This window comes from Gorilla gorilla, chromosome 11 (assembly GCF_029281585.2).
Source record: "Gorilla gorilla gorilla isolate KB3781 chromosome 11, NHGRI_mGorGor1-v2.1_pri, whole genome shotgun sequence".
In the NCBI taxonomy this organism is placed as follows: domain Eukaryota; kingdom Metazoa; phylum Chordata; class Mammalia; order Primates; family Hominidae; genus Gorilla; species Gorilla gorilla.
Genome location: NC_073235.2, coordinates 75,095,615 through 75,115,843, shown reverse-complemented (window position 1 = coordinate 75,115,843; position 20,229 = coordinate 75,095,615). Strand labels below are relative to the sequence as shown.

The 20,229-nt window shown below is 40.3% G+C and overlaps 1 protein-coding gene across 8 annotated transcripts in view; it reads right to left on the bottom strand.

Annotated features, from left to right (window-relative positions):
* PDK1 (pyruvate dehydrogenase kinase 1) overlaps positions 1 to 20,229 on the bottom strand; it is a 117,533-nt gene that overhangs the window by 49,390 nt on the left and 47,914 nt on the right. The gene's annotated exons all lie outside the window — the stretch shown is intronic.

The window sequence follows — 20,229 nt, the reverse complement described above, 5'->3', positions numbered from 1 at the left end:
CTAAACATTTCCATTGTGTAAGTCTAGAATGTCACATTTTTTTTTCGTATATGTATGTTCGTTGGTGTTTTATCTTTGAAACAACATGGTTTTACTCCAGTCTTTAGCCTGTACTGAGGTTTATGGGTCTCCTGGAGAAAAGCTAAATTTAGTGTAAAATTTGTTCTGTCTTCAATCACAAGGGAAAAACAATCTGCCCTAGCAAACCCTGTGGGAATATGATTTATGAGTGCGTGCTTAGGTGTTTTATTACTACATATCATAACTTTTATTAGTGCTTCTATTAATATTGCCAGTCATGAGCGATAAAATTGACTCTGAGTGCATCCACAGGCTTTTATAAACCTCTTTCTGAATCACTGGTTTTTCTGTAAAACATAAAACATTTTGGTAAAAAACAAAAAGTGGCAATTCACTTGGTTTTGGCTTAGCACTCGCATTTTCTAGGAGTGGAATCATAGCTGCTCAGAACTGTGGGAGCTCTCAGAAGTCATCTGACCTCATTCTCTATTTCTCTGTGAGTGGAGGGTAGGCACTCTGTACACTTAGTGGAATGAATGAATCTCCACTATGGCATCACACTGCTATTAAGCTTATTACCTCACAACAGCCCAGGTTTTCATGTGATTGTTTTATTTTGTTTTTGAGACAAATTCTTTTTTTTTTTTAAACAGAGTCTCACTCTGTCACCCAGGCTGGAGTGCAGTGGCATGATCTCTGCTCACTGCAACCTCCACCTCCTGGGTTCAAGCAATTCTCCTGCCTCAGCCTCCCAAGTAGCTGGGATTACAGGCATGCACCATCACGCTGTACTAGCCAGGGTTCTCTAGAGGGACAGAACTAATAGGAGATCTATCTATCTATCTATCTAAATATTTATAATATATATATATCCTACTATATATAAACATATATTATATTATATTACATATAATATATAAACATATATCATATTACATATAATATATAAACATATATCATACATAATACATAAACATATCTCACATAATATATGAGATATAAACATATCTCACGTGAGATATAAACATATCTCACGTGAGATATAAACATATCTCACATAATATGATATAAACATATCTCACATAATATATGAGATATAAAGATATCTCACATATGAGATATAAATGTATATATGAGATATGAACATCATCATGAGCTATAAACATACATCATATGAGATATAAACATACATCATATGAGATATAAACATATACCACATATATGAGATATAAACATATCATATAGGAGATACAAACATATATCACATATATGAGATATAAACATGTCATATATATGAGATATAAACATATATCATATGTATGAGATATAAACATATATCATATATATGAGATAAACATATATCATATATGAGATATAAACATATGACATATGAGATATAAACATAACATGTTTGATATATAAACATATATATTATATACAAACATAAACATATATCATATATATGATATATAAACATACATGATATATAAACATATATGATATATAAACATATATGATATATAAACATATATATAATATAAATATATAAACATATCTATATAATATATGTATAAAAAAGAAGAGTTTATTAAGTATTAACTCACATGATCACAAGGTCCCACAACAGGCCATCTGCAAGCTGAGGGGCAAGGAAAGCCAGTCCGAGTCCCAAAACTGAAGACTCTGGTGTCCGATGTTCAAGGGCAGGAAGCATCCAGCACGGGAGAAAGATGTAGGCTGAGAGGCTAAGCCATCTAGTCTTTTCACGTTTTTCTGCCTGCTTTATATTCTATCCACACTGACAGCTGATTAGATGGTGCCCACCCAGATTAAGTGTGGGTCTGCCTTTCCCAGCCCACTGACTCAAATGTTAATCTCCTTTGGCAACACCCTCTCACAGACACACCCAGGATCAATACTTGCATCCTTCAATCCAATCAAGTTGACAGTCAGTATTAACCACCATGCATGCCCAGTGAATTTCTGTATTTGTAGTAGAGATGGGGTTTTGCCATGTTGGCCAGGCTGGTCTTGAACCCCTGGCTTCAAGTGATCCGTCTGCCTTGGCTTCCCAAAGTGCTGGGATAACAGGAGTGAGCCACCGTGCCCAGCCGACATGTTCTAATCATCAGAAATTTGTTCTTTTTTTTTCCTTTGAGCCTGTATTAGGCCATTCTTGCATTACCATAAAGAAGTACCTAGACTCTGTAGTTTCTAAATAAAAGAGATGTAATTGGCTCACGGTTCTGCAGGCTGTACAGGAAGCACTGTGGCATCTGCTTCTGGGGAGGCCTCAGAAAACTTTTACTTATGGTGGAAGGCAAAGGGAGAGCAGGCACTTCACATGGTGAAAGCAAGAACAAGAGTGTGAGGTGGGGAGTGCCACACACTTTTAAATGACGAGATCTTGCGAGAACTCACTATCATGAAGACAGCACCAAGGGGATGGTGTTACACTATTCATAAGAAATCCAGCCCATGATCCAGTCACCTCCCACTAAGTCCCACTTCCAATACTGGGGATTATAATTCAACATGAGATTTGAGTTGGGGAGACAGAGCTAAACCGTATCAGAGCCCCACAGAATGAGCCTGCATAGGATGACGGGTCTCATTTTCAGATTACCCTAGGTTCCCTGAGGCTTTTCTTCTCCAGGCTTCATATCCTCAGTTCTGTCCAACTTCCCTCACATGCCATCATTTCCACCGTCCCCTCTAACTTGATCACTTTACTGTGGCCATGTTTCAGTCCTCTTTGGGCAAGGTTGTTCACTGTATTATAAATCTACCTGCACTTCTGTCTTCTGGTTCCCATTCTTAAATCTTATTCATGATATTTTAGGAGACTGTCCAGTTATTTGCTGAAGTCCAGATACCTATTTCAACAGCCTTTGTCTGACCAAGACAAACTATCAAAAAAAAAATGAGTTTTGCTTTGCTTGTTTGAGACAGGGCCTCACTCTGTCACCCAGACTGGAGTACAGTGATGTGATCTTGGCTCACCACAACCTCCGCCTACCAGGCTGAAGCAATTCTCCTGCCTCAGCCTCCTGAGTAGCTAGGATTACAGGTGCACGCCACTACCGCCTGGCTAATTTTTGTATTTTTAGTAGAGACGGGGTTTTGCCATGTTGGCCACGCTGGTCTCGAACTCCTGACCTCAAATGATCCACCCACCTGGGCCTCCCAAAGTGCTGGGATTACAGGTGTGAGCCACCTGCCAAGCCTGAGATCAGTTTTGTCTGGAATGTTCTTCATGTAAAACATTAAGGTTGCCAATCTATAATTTGCAGCATCCTCTTTCTTCCTTCTTTAAATGAAATTGAGACTCTTCCCTGACTTTGATCATCTGATCCTTTTCCCTTTTTCATGAGCCATCAAAGGCTATTATAAGCTTTCATGGATCTCATCACAGATCCTGTCAATATCCTTGGGTGTAATTGTGGCGGGATAATATTTTGAGATATTACCTGAGAAATCTTTCTCTGAATTTTTTACTCTTTGCCTTTTATTCATTTAGTCAATGCATTCATTGCCTCAAGGAAAGACTGTTACAGCAGAAAACCAAAGAAAGAGCTTCTAAAATTTCTGAAGCTTATGCTTTTAGATTAAAAAAAAAAAAAAAAAGCTAGGCCTAGAGATAATTTAAGCACAAAAATTTAATGGGGGAAAATGAGTTACGGGCAGTGTCTGCTTTTCCTGGTCCTCTGCTTCCCTTCAGCTCCACCCCTGGTCCACTGAGCTATGGAAATTTGTTCAGACTATGGGAAGACAGAGGAGAAATCCTCAAGACAGTTGGAAATCCAAGAACAGGAGAGAATGTGGGCATCCCTGGTGGATAAGGCAAGGCTTGAGGGTTTTCTCCTGCCCAGGAGCAGAATGAGTGCAAATGTCCACATGATGTATCCCAGCAGCCCAAGACAACCTCACAAGGCCCTGCTCTCCCCAGTGCAGTGGGGGGCAGGGGGTGGCAGAATGATTTCCTGTAAGCCTGAGGGTAGCATACAAGTGGTGAAAGTCATGCAAAGATGAGGACTTAAAACAGAAATGTATGAGTACTAGGAAGAAAAACCTGCATTACTTCTTACAGCGGATACTGCAGCACCTCATCCAGAGTTGCTCTATAGGGTCGATGCATCTAACTCCAAGCTGCTGGGGATATTAGCTGCAGACCACAATTTCTTTACCCAAAGTCACACCCTTCCCAGTACTCACTGATGCAGGAATAAAATGGCCCACTTCTCTAGCCTCAATGTGGGACAACTCTGAAGAGCCATCCCCAACTCTGGAATTCCCAGAAGGATCAGCTGGGACCTCAGCTGCAGCCACACTGTAGGAAAGCTTCTTACTTTGGTCAGTCCTACCTGCCCCAACTCCTTCCAGCTGTATTTTCTAAGAACTCTCCCAAACAAATTTTCTCAGCTCTCCTTAATTTTGTTGCCAGGGAATTCATCTAAGATATCTGCTCACCTGAGACAATAGCTTGAAGATTTCATAGTTCTGCTCCAAACATAACTTTTCCAGGTGCAGAGATAAATTATTTTAGAGAATCATGGTTTGCACTATTATTCTTTTCTTCTTTATTCATCTTTGGCTTCAATTCTCACACAGCAATTTTACTTCTACTCTTTCCTACCAGATGATGATTATTAAAGTGAAGCAAAGTAGGAATGGAATGTTTTAATCTTTATTGCTTGTTGCCATCATTGTCCAAACATTGGACCAATGTATCCTTGCCATCTACTTTTGGGTAAACTAAAAAAGACCCCTTGTTTTCGTCTTTAGCATTTTTCAAAATATCTCATTCTAAAATTTTAACTTTTCTTTTTCAATCTTATACACTTGAATAGTTTCATATCTTAAGATGAATGATGACTTCAGGGTCCTAAGCCAGTTTACAAAAGCCTCCTTTGTATAATAAGTCCTACCTACACAGTCTACCATCTCACTATAGAATGTAGGGGTAGTTGGATCCTTTTATTTTATTTGCAGACTTGGAAGCCTCCACTAAAACTGACAGAGTCTCATTTACTGTCCTGTTACATTGCAATAACCTAAATAACTGTAATCAAATGAGTGTTTAAATCATATCTATTACAATGGAAAACTATATAACCCCTACAAGTGTTGAGGGTGATTTATGGGTTCTAACATGAAATATGTTTTGTAAGTAAAGGAATAGGTTATTGCCGAATAGTTTTCAGCAAACAGGTTTTTTTTAAAATAAAGTTATGTGTTTAATGTGTATAAATATATGTATGTTTGCATATACATAGAAAATGTTAGGAATAATGCATAAAAATATTCACAGTCATTATATCTGGGGCATGGAATTATAGAAGTTCAGAGGTTCAGAGGATGCTATGGTTTGAATGTTTGTTCCCCTCTTAACTCATGTGTTGGAAGCTTAATCCCCAATGCAACAGCACTGGGAGATGGGGCTTAATGGGAGGTGTTTAGGTCATGAGGGATCGCCCTCATGAATAGGTTAATGCCATTAGAAAAATGGCCTGCAGGAGTTGGTTTGCTGTCTCGGTCTTCTGCCATATGAGGATATGATGGTCCTCCCCTCAGATGACACAGTGTTCTAGGTGCCATCTTGGAAGCAGAGAGACCAGGCCCTAACCTGCCAGTGGCTTGCTCTTGGACTTTCATCCTCCAGAACTGAGAGAGAATAAATTTTCATTCTTTATAGATTACTCAGTCTGAAATCTTCTGTTATAGCAGTGCAAAATGGACTAGAGGGGAATAATATTTTTTATTTAATATAAATTATTTCATTTAATAAGAATTATCTTTAATAAAACATTATTTAATAATTTTATCGATTTAATTTTCTTAAGTATTATTTGAATTTTAAAATAACTGGCCAGGTGTGGTGGCTCATGCCTGTAATCTTAGCACTTTGGGAGGCCAAGGTGGGCAGATGACTTGAGGTCAGGAGTTTGAAACCAGCCTGGCCAACATGGTGAAAATCCATTCCTACTAAAAATACAAAAAAAATTAGCCATGTGTGGTGGCAGATGCCTGTAATCCTAGCCACTCAGGACGCTGAAGCAGGAGAATCGCTTGAACCCAGGAGGTGGAGGTTGCAGTGAGCCGAGATCATGCCACTGCACTCCAGCCTGGGCGACACAGTGAGATTCTGTCCAAAAATAAATAAAATAAAATAACCACTCATTATTTTTATAAATTACAAAGACAGAAAAAGAACTTCTTACTGGGAAAGTACACTGTATACCATGTTCTGCTTTTCTGTTTTGAAGTTGACCTTCCAAGACACTACCCTGAAAGAAAATATGCATTCTACTGTCAGTCCTACTACTAGCCAATTTAGATGCAGAAGTATACTATTCAAGAGGGAGCATTATTTTATTGCTTTTAAAATTAACCTAATAATTTAAAAATATTTCTAAATTAAAAAATAACCCATCACATATAAGTAAATTACATAGCATAATATGAACCTCTATGAACCTATTTCTCACAAAACCTTCAATTTGAATGAATACCATTCATTCACCTATGTGCTTTTCCCTATTCCATCCATGCAACCATTAGCCTGAATTTTGCATTTATCATCCCCTCACCTTTCAAAAAATGTAGGTTTTCATATGCTTGAGCATTGTTTTGTTCGTGTTGTTTTTTTTAGTTTACGGAGATATCATACAGTATCAGTCTCTTGGGAGTTCTTTTCCACTCAAAATTATGTTCCTAAGATTCATCCATGTGTGTAGCTATAGTTCATTAACTGCTGTATATTATTTCGCTGGATAAATATATCAAAACTTACTTATTTCACATCATTGGGTTTTGAGAGTATTTCCAGTTGTTTTTAGCATTCCAAATATGTGCAAATTTTCCTAGAATGTACGTCTAGCGGTAGAGTTTTAGGTCACAAGTTATTTCAATGTGTAACTTTACAAAAAAACTGCTAAATTGGTTTTGAAAGTGATTTTATAAATTTACACATGCATTATAATGTATGAGAGTTCACAATGATTCATATTCTCACATTTGGCTTTGTTAGACCTTTAGTCTAAGGGATATAAAATAGTACCTCAATGTGGTCTTAATTTGTACTTCCTTGATTACTAAGCAGGTTCAGCACCTACTTACATGAGATTTGGCTGGCTGGCTTTCTTCTATAAAGTGCCTGTTCGTAGCTGTGTCCCCATAGTGCCTCTTCCGTTGTAGGCACTCCCTAAATGTTTGTTGAATAAATGTAGCATGTAGCAAAGTAAGACTTAGGATATGGACTTGCTAATTTAAGAAAGATGTTCTTTTTTACCGGGCACCACAAGCTCTATTTCCCTAACCTTGTAATTTAATAAGTCTCATTATATAGCCAATTTAGTTAACTAACCAATAACTGATTCTTTTGCATAATTGATTTGTTTCAAAAAGTGTTCACGGAATTATTGTAAAGATGATTTTGCATAAAATATTACTTACCCTTGGTGAAGCGGTATTTTGCTTCTATTAATTAATTTTTTTTTTTTTTTGAGACAGAGTTTCACTCTTATTGCCCAGGCTGGAGTGCAATGGTGCAATCTCGGCTCACTGCAACCTCTGCCTCCCAGGTTCAAGCGATTCTCCTGCCTCAGCCTCCCGAGTGGCTGGAATTACAGGCACGCACCACCACACCTGGCTAATTTTGTATTTTTAGTAGAGACGGGGTTTCTCCATGTTGGTCAGGCTGGTCTTGAACTCCTGACCTCAGGTGATCCGTCCGCCTCAGCCTCCCAAAGTGCTGGGATTACAGGCATAAACCACCATGCCTGGCCTCTATTATTTAATTTTAATGGCAGTAGAGAAGTTCTAAATTTTGTTCTAGTGACTGAACAACTCAAACAGTGCTGCTGTTTTCAGAGTACTGAGCATTTTTTTCAGAAAAACATGAAATATTGAATCCAACGCTGGCAGTGATGCAAGATTTCTCTCAGCCCCTTTGCCAGACTCCCAGCAGGGGCACCCTGTCTACTTGGCCTGCTGTGCTCAACCCCTTGCGGCAGGGAGCATGTCAGTAAACAAGTGTGGGATCCAGGCAGCCACTCCACCGACACAGGAGCAAACTCCGTGCAGGGTCTGCAGCCAGACCAGGCAAAGTTATGTCCAAAAAAAAGTGTAAACAGCTATTCCTGACTGCTCATCACTGTTGTGTACTAATACTTAACAGATATGTCATGAGGCATCAAATTTATGAAAAATTAATACAACTTAAAATTCAGAAAAATGTTATCTGTTAACTTAATTTTTATGAAATCTTTTTGTGTTTCTGAATTAGAAATAGATTATTGTTACAGGATCTCTGGGGTGTCAATTTTTCTGGCCAGAAACCTCTATGGCCATGGTGCCTGAATTCTTGTCCTCCATCCAGGGAAGAATGAGGTATGCAGACAAGTGAAGGGTGAAGAAGAGTTTTATTGTGTTAGAACAGCTCAGAGGAGTGGGTGGCTCCTCTCTGTAGGCGATTATCCCATTGGGTGTTCAGCTCTCAGCTGAGAGAAGACACTGGAAAGAGTGGCTCCTCTCTGCAGGCAAGTCATTCAGATGTCTGCAGGTCTCTGAAGCTCTCAGCAGAGGGCAGCTCCTCTCTGCTAACAGTTTCTCTCTGCAGGTGGTCGCCCATCATCTCCAGTTATCAGTAGAGTACTCCTCTCTGCAGCTGGTCATCCCGTCATCCTCTGTCCCGCTCTGGCTGAGCCCAGGGCTTTTATGGACCTCAGAGAGGAGGAAGTACATGCTGATTGGTCCATAGGCAGCCATGAGCAGCACGGAAGAGCATGAGTCCCCACTCCTGTTGGAGGGACTGGCAGCCACTGGCAGCCTGGTCCCCCGTCTTCAGGCCCTCCCTGGCTGGAAGATGGGGACTTACTGGGGACTCACCCCTTCCATTCAGGACACTGTCTGAACAGGTACCCCTGAACCTGCAGAGATGGGGGTTGGGGGGGGTCCTTCCTGGGACCCCTGAGGGCACAGGCTGCAGAGATTCCCGGGTTCTACACCTGGGAGGGCGGTCACGGCTGCACCCGCGAGCTCCCACCCCATCAACTTGGAACGGGCAGGGCTCCTGCTTGTCCACAGCTCCTGCCTGCTTCCTGGAGCAGGAGACCCAGATCTGCGGCTGTGGGTGCGGCAGCTGCAGCTGCACCCAGGAGGGCAGATCCTGCCTGTTCCTGGCTCCCCCAAAAACACAGGGAAGCTTGGATCCACAGCTACAGTTTGACGAGCCCAGGAGGGAGGGACTCCTGCCTGCTCCGTAGAGCAGGAGGCCTGGGTCTACAGCTGCAGTTTGGGTGGCTGCAGCAGCACTGGGAGCTCCTGTCCCAACTCAGAAGGAGAAGGGCTCCCCCTGGCTCCATGGGATATGCAGCCCCAGCCACACTTCCCTGCTGGCATCATTATTACACATTTTTAAGTGGGTAGGTATTCCACAGAAATATGTTTTTAAAACCACCCTTCAGATAGTCCAGATAGGAGACTGATAGGGAATAAGTTAAAAAGTCAAAGGTGGGCATGGTGGTACACCTGTAATCTCAGATACTCAGGAGGCTGAGGTGGGAGGATTATTTGAGCTCTGGTGTTTGACGCTGCAGTGAGCCATCATTGTGCCACTGCACTCCAGCCTGGGTGACAGTGAGACTCCATCTCTTAAAAAAAAAAAGGAATTAGCAGCAAAAAAGGTCAAATAAGGATAAGGATTTTACTATTTGTCTTCTCCAGCATTTCTTCTAAAGTCATGGAGGTGTACTGCTCAATTTCCCCTCAAGAAAGAATGTATAGTTTAGCTGTAAAGAATGCAAATTAGCTGATAAGCTCCATCTGTCAGTTCCTTCAGGCTGTGTGCTTCAGCTTTCAATGCAAGGCCACACCCCTAGGGAAGTCCCTGCCAATGACTGAGCAGGGCCAGGGTACCAGCCATTTCTGCCCTGAGTGGGTGTCCTCATGGGCAGTCTTCGCTCCTGAGCTCCTCCTGTTAGTCAAGACTCAGTTCTGCATCATGGTCTGAGGTTCTCTATGCCCAGTACTGCTTCCTCCACAATTCATTTCTAAATTGTTTCATTACCCCCCAATAAACCTTTTACATTCCTGTCTCAGCATCTGCTTCCCAGAGTACCCAAATGACACAACTTTTCTGTAGCAAAGGCTTTAATTAAAACACTAGCTGGGCCGGGTGAGGTGGCTCATGCCCATAATCCCAGCACTTTGGGAGGCCGAGGTGGGCAGATCACCTGAGGTCATGAGTTCAAGACCAGCCTGGCCAACATGGTGAAACCCTGTCTCTACTAAAAATACAAAAATTAGCCAGGTGTGGTGGCATGCCTCTGTAATCCCAGCTACTAGAGGAAGGAGAAATGCTTGAACCCAGGAGGCAGAGGTTGCAGTGGGCTGAGATCACGCCATTGCACTCCAGCCTGGACAATTAACAGTGAAACTCCGTCTCAAAAAAAAACACTACTGGTAGCATTTTCTTTCATTGACATGCATGTACAGCATGTATTTGGCTAAATACACAGAAAAACTATTAGTACATTTTAAAATTGAATTTTGGATAGAGTGGTGACTGGACTTAAGAGAACACAGTGTTCCTATCACCTTCGACCATGGGTTTGAGAAATTTATGCTTAGCTTGAAAATGTTTAAAAAAAAAAAAAACCTTCTAATCAACGTAAAAAACCTCTTGACACTGTTAGTTTATGACAGTGATACTAATTACTAACATATATTATTATATGCAGGAAATGTGCTAAGCATTGTACATACATTAGCTCACTTAGTTCTAGAGGCTTATGTCTAAACAGTATTAACTCAGGAATTAGTTAATTGCTCTTCAGAGTTTCAGCTTTAGCCAGGAAGTGCATTAGCGTTGGATCTGGGAATTGCTATCTTGGCTGTATAATGAAAATATTCATTCAAATGTTAATGTATAACGGTGGATCTTGGGAAGAGAAATGGTCTTTACTAGCTTAGGCCAATAAAGTGTGTACCATAGGAGTAATTATGAATTTTCCAACTACATTATATATTTAGAGAAATACTCTTCTCTGTGAGAAAACAACTTTTAAAATTGTGGCTTTGATAATTATGATATGGTAAATATGTGTTTGATTTATTCCATTTCTAGCCATGTATTTCTTTTGAATTCTGACTCACTGATTTACAAGATGAGATATGAAAAAGCATTATTCTTACATCAGGGAGTATCAAAGATGGGAAAAGGTGGCTGAGGGGAGTCAGCACTATCAGATCCCAACGTGGGGACCACTGGCTATTTTGAATAGATGTGAATTTTGTCAAATGCTTCTTCTATGTCAGTTGATATTATCATATGATTTCTCTTCTTCAGCCTGTTTCTATGATTACACTAATTGATTTTTGAATCTTGAACCATCCTTACTTAGATGGGATAAATCACATTTGGTCATGACACGTACTTCTTGTTATACATTATTGGATTTAACATTTTGGGAGGAGTTTTGCCTCTAAGTTCATGAGAAAGATTAATCTGTAGTTTTCTTTTTTGTATTGTGTTTGGTTTTGGCATCACGGTAAAACTAGTCTTATGAGTTGGGAAGTGTTTCCCTCCTGTTCTATTTTCTGGAAAAGATTGTGTAAAACTAACATTAATTTTTTTTTACATACTTAATGTATGAAACTGGTAATTTTTTTAAAATGTTTGATAGAATTCTTCAGTGACACCTAGTGGGTCTGGAGATTCCTTTTTTGAAGTTTTAAAATTACAAATTCAATTTATTTAGTGGTTAAAGGACTATGCACATTATTTCATCCTGGTTGATTTCTGGTACTTTTGAGGTTTTTGCTCCTGGTTTTATGTAAGGAAAAGATGAAAACAGTCAATGAGAGAATCACATAAAATATGAAGTTCTTACTAGTAATTTGAGAAGTTGATAGAATGCAAAGTATTTTATACTCAGGATTTGACTATCAACTTGTTCATGAATCTAAACCATTGCTGAATGTGATGTTGAGGATTTCTTCCCTTCTGTAGCCCTAAGTCTCTGATTTTATTGGCTTTATACGCTACCAAAACCCCAAGATCCAAACAAATATTTCACTTTAAAATCACACATAAATTCTACAAAATAAAAACCTTCCTTTGCCACTGAAATAACACTTTAGATACACGTTTGCTATTTTTACAGCTGTATTAATCAAATTAGGAAAACAGAAATTAAGAATTTTAAAAAGAGGCTGGGTGCAGTGGCTCACGCCTGTAATCCCAGCCACTATGGGAGGCCGAGGAGGGTGGATCACCTGAGGTCAGGAGTTTGAGACCAGCCTGGCCAACATGGTGAAACCCCATCTGTACTGAAAATACAAAAATTAGCCGGGCGTGGTGACAGGCGCCTGTAATCTCAGCTACTTGGCAGGCTGAGGCAGGAGAATCGCTTGAACCTGGGAGGCAGAGGTTGCAGTGAGCTGAGACTGCACCACTGCACTCCAGCCTGGGCAAGAGAGTGAGATTCCATCTCAAAGAAAAAAGAAAAAAATTAAATAGAGATAATTTGATGTAGGAAATTGATAACACAGATAATACAAAACTGAAAAACCAAAAGGTAATTGTGAGGTAACCCAAAGATTAATAACTACAGGAAAATAATTTTTCAGTCCCACCCAGGACTGGAGAACAAAAGAAAAGATGCGGTGTTTCAAAAACCTAGGCACAGGGAGGAGCCCCCCCACCATGGTGGCTGGTGCTGGCCCTGCAAAGAGATCCGGTGTGCCCATGCTCAGAGCTCTGAGAGGCATCGTAGGGGCAGGCAGTGCCTAAACATACTGGATACCTATTTTTCAAATAGTGACTGTAGAACAAGAGGGATGATTCATGCAGTAGATACATTTTGGAGAAGATAAACCAAGAAAAGCCACTGTTGAGTGGACATAAACCTGAAATCCTATATTATAGAATTCACAGCAAAGGATATACTAGATGAACAAGACATAATTCAGCTAGAATATTACAGATTAAAAGTGAATGCTGGCTGGGTGCAGAGGCTCACGCCTGTAATCCCAGCACCTTGGGAGGCTGAGGCAGGCAGATCACTTGAGGTCAGGAGTTTGAGACCAGCCAGACCAACATGGTGAAACCCTGTCTCTACTAAAAATACAAAAATTAGCCAGGTGTGGTGGCGGGCACTTGTAGTCCCAGCTACTCGGGAGGCTGAGGCACGAGAATCATTTGAACCTAGGAGGCAGAGGTTGCAGTGAGCTGAGATCACACCACTGCACTCCAGCCTGGTAACAGAAAGAGACTCCATCTCAAAAAAAACAAAAAAAAACAAAAAAAGTAGTGAATACTTTTTCTGCAGTTGTCAACAATTACAGGTTTAGCATAGGGCCCATCTACTGCATTTGCCAGATGGATAATTGAGTTTACTTTTGGGACAATACTGCAAGTACAAACAGCAGGATAATCATGCGTTCTAATGATGATGTACACTTAAGGAAACACGCATGTCCGTTTTAGAAACTAGTGTCCGCATTTCCTTCCTCAGAGCATTTCCTTCCACTTCTTTGGGTTGTTTGGACTCTAATAATTTCTTCTGTGTGGTCTTTATTTTATTGAGTGCAGTGGATAGCTTTGTGCCTGCAGCAGTAATACTCCGATTGCAATAAATCAAATTCACTTCACTTAGAATGCACCTGAGAAAAGTTAATCAAAAAAGCATAAAATCTTATTTTCTTTATAGTAAGTAAAATTTCAGATTGTGTTTAATATGATACTTAACAGGAAGAAGTCCAGTTGTTTACACTGATGAGGAGGAAAAGCTGTCTTTTTACCTTAATTAAATGTACCTGACCAATGTACAGCAGCGCTCCCCTTTCTAAGACAAACCAGACAATCTCCAATTAGAATGTGCCCAATTTCCACTTAACAATCATTTTCTGGAAGTTGAGTGTCCTTGTCGTAGATAGCATTCACACAGAACACCATCCTAACTTTCTCTTTGAATTGGAATCAAGTGCTGCTATCTGCTGATTGGAAACTAAAAGGGCATTTAGTGTGCTATTTCAAAAGTGTCCATTATTAACTGTCTCCTTAGAAAATAAAGCTTCTAAGTCAAGCATATTTTTAGTTTTGCATAATGTAGTAAGTTTATCTTCATTGATTTGGGACTTTATAATGATTTTCCATTATAGAAATTCAGAATTATACAATTTAATGTGGTTTATGAAAATATCCAATTACCAACGTCCTGAGTGGCTGTTAAATGACAGGGGAAAGACAAGACAAATTCAATTCCAGGACCTACAAAAGCCCATCTGTGGATGGTGGATGTCTTAGTCTTTTCCATTTCAGTGCCTTTCATAATGCTTAGTATGCAGTAGGCACTCAAAAAATACATGTTCAGTGAATGAACAATCATACAGTGGGTAGCTTTGAATTTTTTCTCAGAGGGTCTAGGTGGCTCACACAGAAATGAGTGACATATGATGCAGGAGAACATGAAGGATTTTAATCAGAAGAAAATGGAATAAGGAAAGAGATACAATTCAAAAAAATAAAAGATAGTTTGAAGGTGATAAAATGGCCATTGGTAAATCCATGGATTTGGTTTCACATAGACTTACAGCAGAGTGAATGATAAACAGTTGTACAATTTAACATGATGGAAATTTAAAATTTCTTGCATAATAACTGGAGGTTCTTTCATATCCCCGTTAATACTAACTTCTTCTGAGTTTATGGACATTGCAAATAACATTAGCCAAAATACCCCAGAATCTTGGGAGTGGAAGAGTAAACTAGCTATATAATCACCTAGAATCGGAAGGAAAATGTTATAAACTAAAACGACCTTTCTTTCCTTCTATATATTTTTCTTTGATCAATGCCCAAGTAGCTGACTCCTCTTGCTATATATTTCCATTTCCTAAATAGACTTTAGTACCAGCAATATCATTATCATCCATTTCTTTTTTCCTATCTCACTCTATATGTTTGTTATATTTAGATTGTAAATTCCCCACAGGGTATGATGGTCTTGAGTTTACAGCCTTCTCTTCTACTTACCTTTTTGCATCAAGAGTCTCAATGTCAGTCAAGTATTAACTAAAACTGTTATTAATAAACTTTATTATTCAGATTTTTACCTTTTACTACAAAAACTGCACACTATCTGATACTGCTTGGATAACTACAGTCTAACACTCAAACACAGCTCCTTTTAAAAATCATTTCTAGATCACTGCCCAGGAAATGTCTTGGAGTGTAAGTATACACTGAGTATGGTGTACTGCTCTGAACTGGAAACTGTAGGTTCCAGATGCCAGTTATCAACACTACTCTGCTCCTAAAGTTCCCCTATCCCCTGCTCCTTTTCCTTCCCCTGCTGCCTTCTGGTCCTTGCATCCTTGCTGCTGCTGAGCCTGTTCCCCTAGGACCGACTCTGCTACAACCAGATACAGGGTCAGCCTCCACTCTGAGTTTGGCCAACCTCCTTCCTAGTACCATTGTTTTGGGTTCACCATCACGATACCATCCCACTCCATTCTACTAGTTAGAAAGAACACAGAGCTTGGCATGATGCAACAACCTGTAGCCGTAGTGGTTGCTAAAGCAATGAGAGTTGGCTTGTCTCAGGGTAACAGCAAGTCTTATTTTGGTTTGAGTCAGGCCCTGGAGTGGCAAAACAACTGGAGACATGTTGAAGCCATCATCCTTGGCTGGTTCAAACTACATCTTAGAGAACAGAATCTTAGAGAACAGAAGGAGTTTTAGAAAGAACTGTATATGAAACTTAGCCAATTATATTTTCACAATTGTTTGATTCTATATTTAAAAAAAATCAAAGCACTTACTATTTCAAATTTTTGTTTTAGAAGCAACCTCGCTCTGTCACCCAGGCTGGAGTGCAGCAGCACAATCATAGCTCACTGCAGCCTGGAACTCCTAGGTTCAAGAAATTCTATCACACCTCAGCCTCTGGAGTAGTTGGGATTATAGGCGTGAGCCACCATGCTTGGCTATTTTGGATTTTAATTTTGGACTCAAAATGTAAGCATGTTGATGTTAGTCTTTGGCTGGTTTAAAACATTCCTTTGAAGACAATATGCCTGAGAGCTAATTTAGACACAAACTGTTTCTAAAGGCTTACTCTTTTATATTTCCACCCTTATATAATCATACCACTGTAGAGAAAGATTCCAGGAATAAGACCCCAAAGCATGCTACAAAAGTGGCATGATAGAGAAACTACCACTGTTTAATGGGTGCAAGGTTTCCTTTTAGGGTGATAAAAATGTTTTGGAACTAGACAGAGGTGGTGATTGCACATTGTGGATGTACTGAATGCCACTGAATCACACTTTAAAATGGTTAGTTGTAGGTCATGTGAACTTCAACAGGAAAAACGTTTTTTTTCTTTTAAAAAAAAGGAAAGAAAAAATAAACTACCACCATTCTCTCTGCTACCACAGAGCACTAAAATCTAGGAAGCTGACTTTACTGCAGCCATTAACACCAGCACCGATGCCACTTCTGTATCAGGAACTTAACCTGACAACCATGAAAGGTCCTCTGAAAGCCAGATGATACATATGGCAAAACTCATGACAGCATATGGACAACTGCACAGAACTTGTGCTTCATGTTGCTGAGTGCAGATGTTTCTAATTACCGAAGTTACTGTCTGCCTCCTAGCAGCAAAAGAGACTTGAGGAAGTAAGGTTCATAACATGGAGGTTCACTAAAGTATAGAAAGGCCATTCGAAAGGTTGTGGGCTTCCACAAAAATGGTAAGTATTCATTACATCCTCCTAGCCTTCTGTGGATGCCAAGAGTTTAAGTTCTAAGAGAGAGGAGATCTTTACCTTCCAGAGGATGCAGGCAAATTGGCTTTGCTAAAGCACCCAATGTCTGCTTATGATCACTATACTCTTATCAATACTTCCCAGGTCTCCAGAATTAGGACAGTCATTTGTTGTTAAATTAGCTGTATATTTCACCCAGCGATCATATTCTCATGAAGCCTGATCAACGACTGACCCATTTAGTCATAGGACTATGCTATCCAAGAGAGGACCCAGTGATGCCACCATTGAAGGTATCTATAAAATTAAATGGTTTTATATCTATAATAGCACAGAGTTTTATGGTCACGCAAAGTATGTATAAAATCTGGCTCATGGAGTTTGGGAAGAATAGTGATTGGACTGCAGAAATTATAGCTCTATCAGGTTTTGGGGAGGGGGAGTTGTGGGGGTAGTAGTTAGTGAATATCAGCACGCTGACCTTTTCAAACAGGTGGTAAATGTCTTTCCACAGATCCTGCCCCTATGTTGGTCAGAGAGAAGCAAAGTAGGTGAATTATTTTCCAATAATTAATATTAGCATAAATGGGGCAAACATGAAAATGAAAATCTAAAGAAACCCATTCAGCACAGCTTTCATGAGCTCAGTGCCGACTCAAGATTTACAGAGAGGCTGAGCACGGTGGTTCATGCCTGCTATCCCAACACTTTGGGAGGCCAAGGCAGGAGGATCACTTGAGCTCCGGAGTTCGAGACCAGCCTGGCCAACACGGTGAAACCCCGTCTCTACTAAAAATACAAAAATTAGCTGCGCATGGTGGCAGGCACCTGTAGTCCCAGCTACTTGGAGGCTGAGGCAGGAGAATCACTTGAACCCAGGAAGCAGAGGTTGCACTGAGCTGAGATCACGCCACTACACTCTGGCCTGGGCAAAAGAGCAAGACTCTGCCTCCAAAAAAAAAAAAAAAAAAAATTACAGTGTAGACCAAACCTGGACAGTCTAGTTAGCTCCACTCACATATCTTTAAGCTCAGAGGCTCTTGAACACCTATGTGTCCCACCCAGAGGCCTCCAGTGTCCTTGACTGTTCATAGTGGAATAGAAGGAGGCATTATGGTATTTGGTTCTCTCTCTTGTGCCTCCTGTTGACTGGATCCTCACTTAGAAATAAAAGACTGACACAACCCAATGGATGGGCTGGGGTAAGATGCCAAGGAGAGTAATATAGGTGTGTCACTAACTAAATGGGCCAACCAAGCCCTGTGCCTCCTTCTTAAAATGGGGAGTCTATAGAGGGAAAAGTTTTCTCTGAGAGCCTCAGGAATGTTAAGCCTGGCATCTACAAATGTATCTTTGGGGCTGAGATCTTGAATCTTATACTTGCTTAATAAGCCACTTACTGCCTGCCATTTGGAAGATAAGAAAGAAAAGGGCATCAGAGATCAATGCACCTAATGATACTTGGATAAGAACATACCAAATATAAAGCTCCAAAATAATCTCGAAACTAGAAAAGTAGTCTGGCCACATCATATTGTGGCACAAAACAGTAACACTCAAGCAGCCCTGGACTGGGCCAGTGAAATTTTACTGCTGAAATGGAGAGGGCTAGACAAGAGGGCAAAGTCAAGTTCATGGTGTTGCCATTGGACATACTGCCATTTACTCAATTAAGGACACCACATCAAAGACCAAGTGAATAAGGTGGAACTATGTTACTTAGCTATCTCTAGTCCTCAGTAAAACTCCAGAGGCCATGATTTTTCTGAACTGGAGATTCAAACGTGAAATGTATTAGCAATGAACATTGGAAAGGAAAAACGTTTTTTAAAAAAAATTTGTAAGTTAAAAAAAAGCAAATACTTAGATTTAAGTCTAACAAAATATGCACGGAATCTGTAAGCTGAAAACTACAAAATAACAATGAAAGAAATCAAAGGCAATCTATGTAAAGGAAGATATATGCTATGTCTGGCCGGGTACGGTGACTCACGCCTATAACTCCCAGCACTTTGGGAGGCCAAGGCAGGTGGATCCCTTGAGGTGGCGACACCCTGTCTCTGCTAAAAATACAAAAATTAGTCAGGCGTGATGGCGCTTGCCTGTAATCCCAGCTACTGGGGAGGCTGAGGCAGGAGAATTGCTTCAACTCAGGAGGCAGAGGTTGCAGTGAGCCAAGATCATGCTACTAAACTCCAGCCTGGGTGATCTCAGAGCAAGACTCTGTCCTCACCCCCCCAAAAAAAGATATACGCCATGTTCATAAACTGAAAAGCTATTGTTAAATTCTCCTCAAATTGGTCTAGAAATTTAACACATCACAATCCAAATCTCAGAATTTTTTTAGATATTGATGTTAATATCCTTGCCCATCAGTAGTGACAGAAGCATCGATCTTACCAGCCAAATATAAATGGACTCTCCTTTGTTAAACCCTCAGCAGTCACCCATACAGGACATTCATGTATTAGATTATGTGAAATGACTATAGTCATCTGCTAAATTAATGCAGAACATTAATAATGAAGTTTTATCAGGGCTTTCCATTCACAGGCATAAGAGGTCTTACCAACTGACTTTGATGTTACCTGCCTGGATCTAACCCTGGAGACTAGATCCACATCGACATTCACCAGAGAAAATCACTTGGACCTTGCTCTTTAAGGGGCCACACTAAGTCCTATCTACCCCCCACCACTGCTATAAAGTGCCAGAGCTTTCGGTCTTGGGTCCATGCTTCCCACTGCCAGAGACTTCACTTATTGCCTGGAGCAGACAACATTAGTGAAGCTCTCATTAACTACTCAAGTTTGCTGTCGTCTTCCATGACCTTCCCCATGAAATGGATACAAAGATAAGCATTACACATGGGTATCACTTCCTTGCATTAGCCAATTATCAGGATTTCCACTAGTTATATGTTCACTGGGTAAGATCCTTAAAATTCAGATTTCACAAAGATTAACTAATGGGTTTTCGATCTCGAGGTCATGGACACATCCACCAAGTACCCTGGATATCAGGAATAGATCCTTCTTATCTTTTTTAAGTACTCTAAGAATCAGATTACCAGATCTGTCTCGCCATTTGCTCTGTCTTTCCAGCTGGCCCTTTGAGCTGCTAAAAGCAGTTTATCTCACAACCTTTAGTCCTTTGCTACTCAAAGTACGGCTCACAGACCAGCAGCATTAATATCACCAGGAAACTTGTTAGAAATGCAGAATCTCAGGCCCCACTCCAGATCTGCTGAACCAGTCTGCATTTGCTCAAGATCTCCAGGTGATTCGCATCAGGAGCATTGCTTACAAAGATTTAACCTTACTTTCCATTGGTTAAGTGAGTCCTTATCAAGCCAACCCTGATCCAAGAGCAACAATCAAGTTCAGCTGTGCACCACAGCAAATGAGGCATCACCTGATGGTTCTTAAT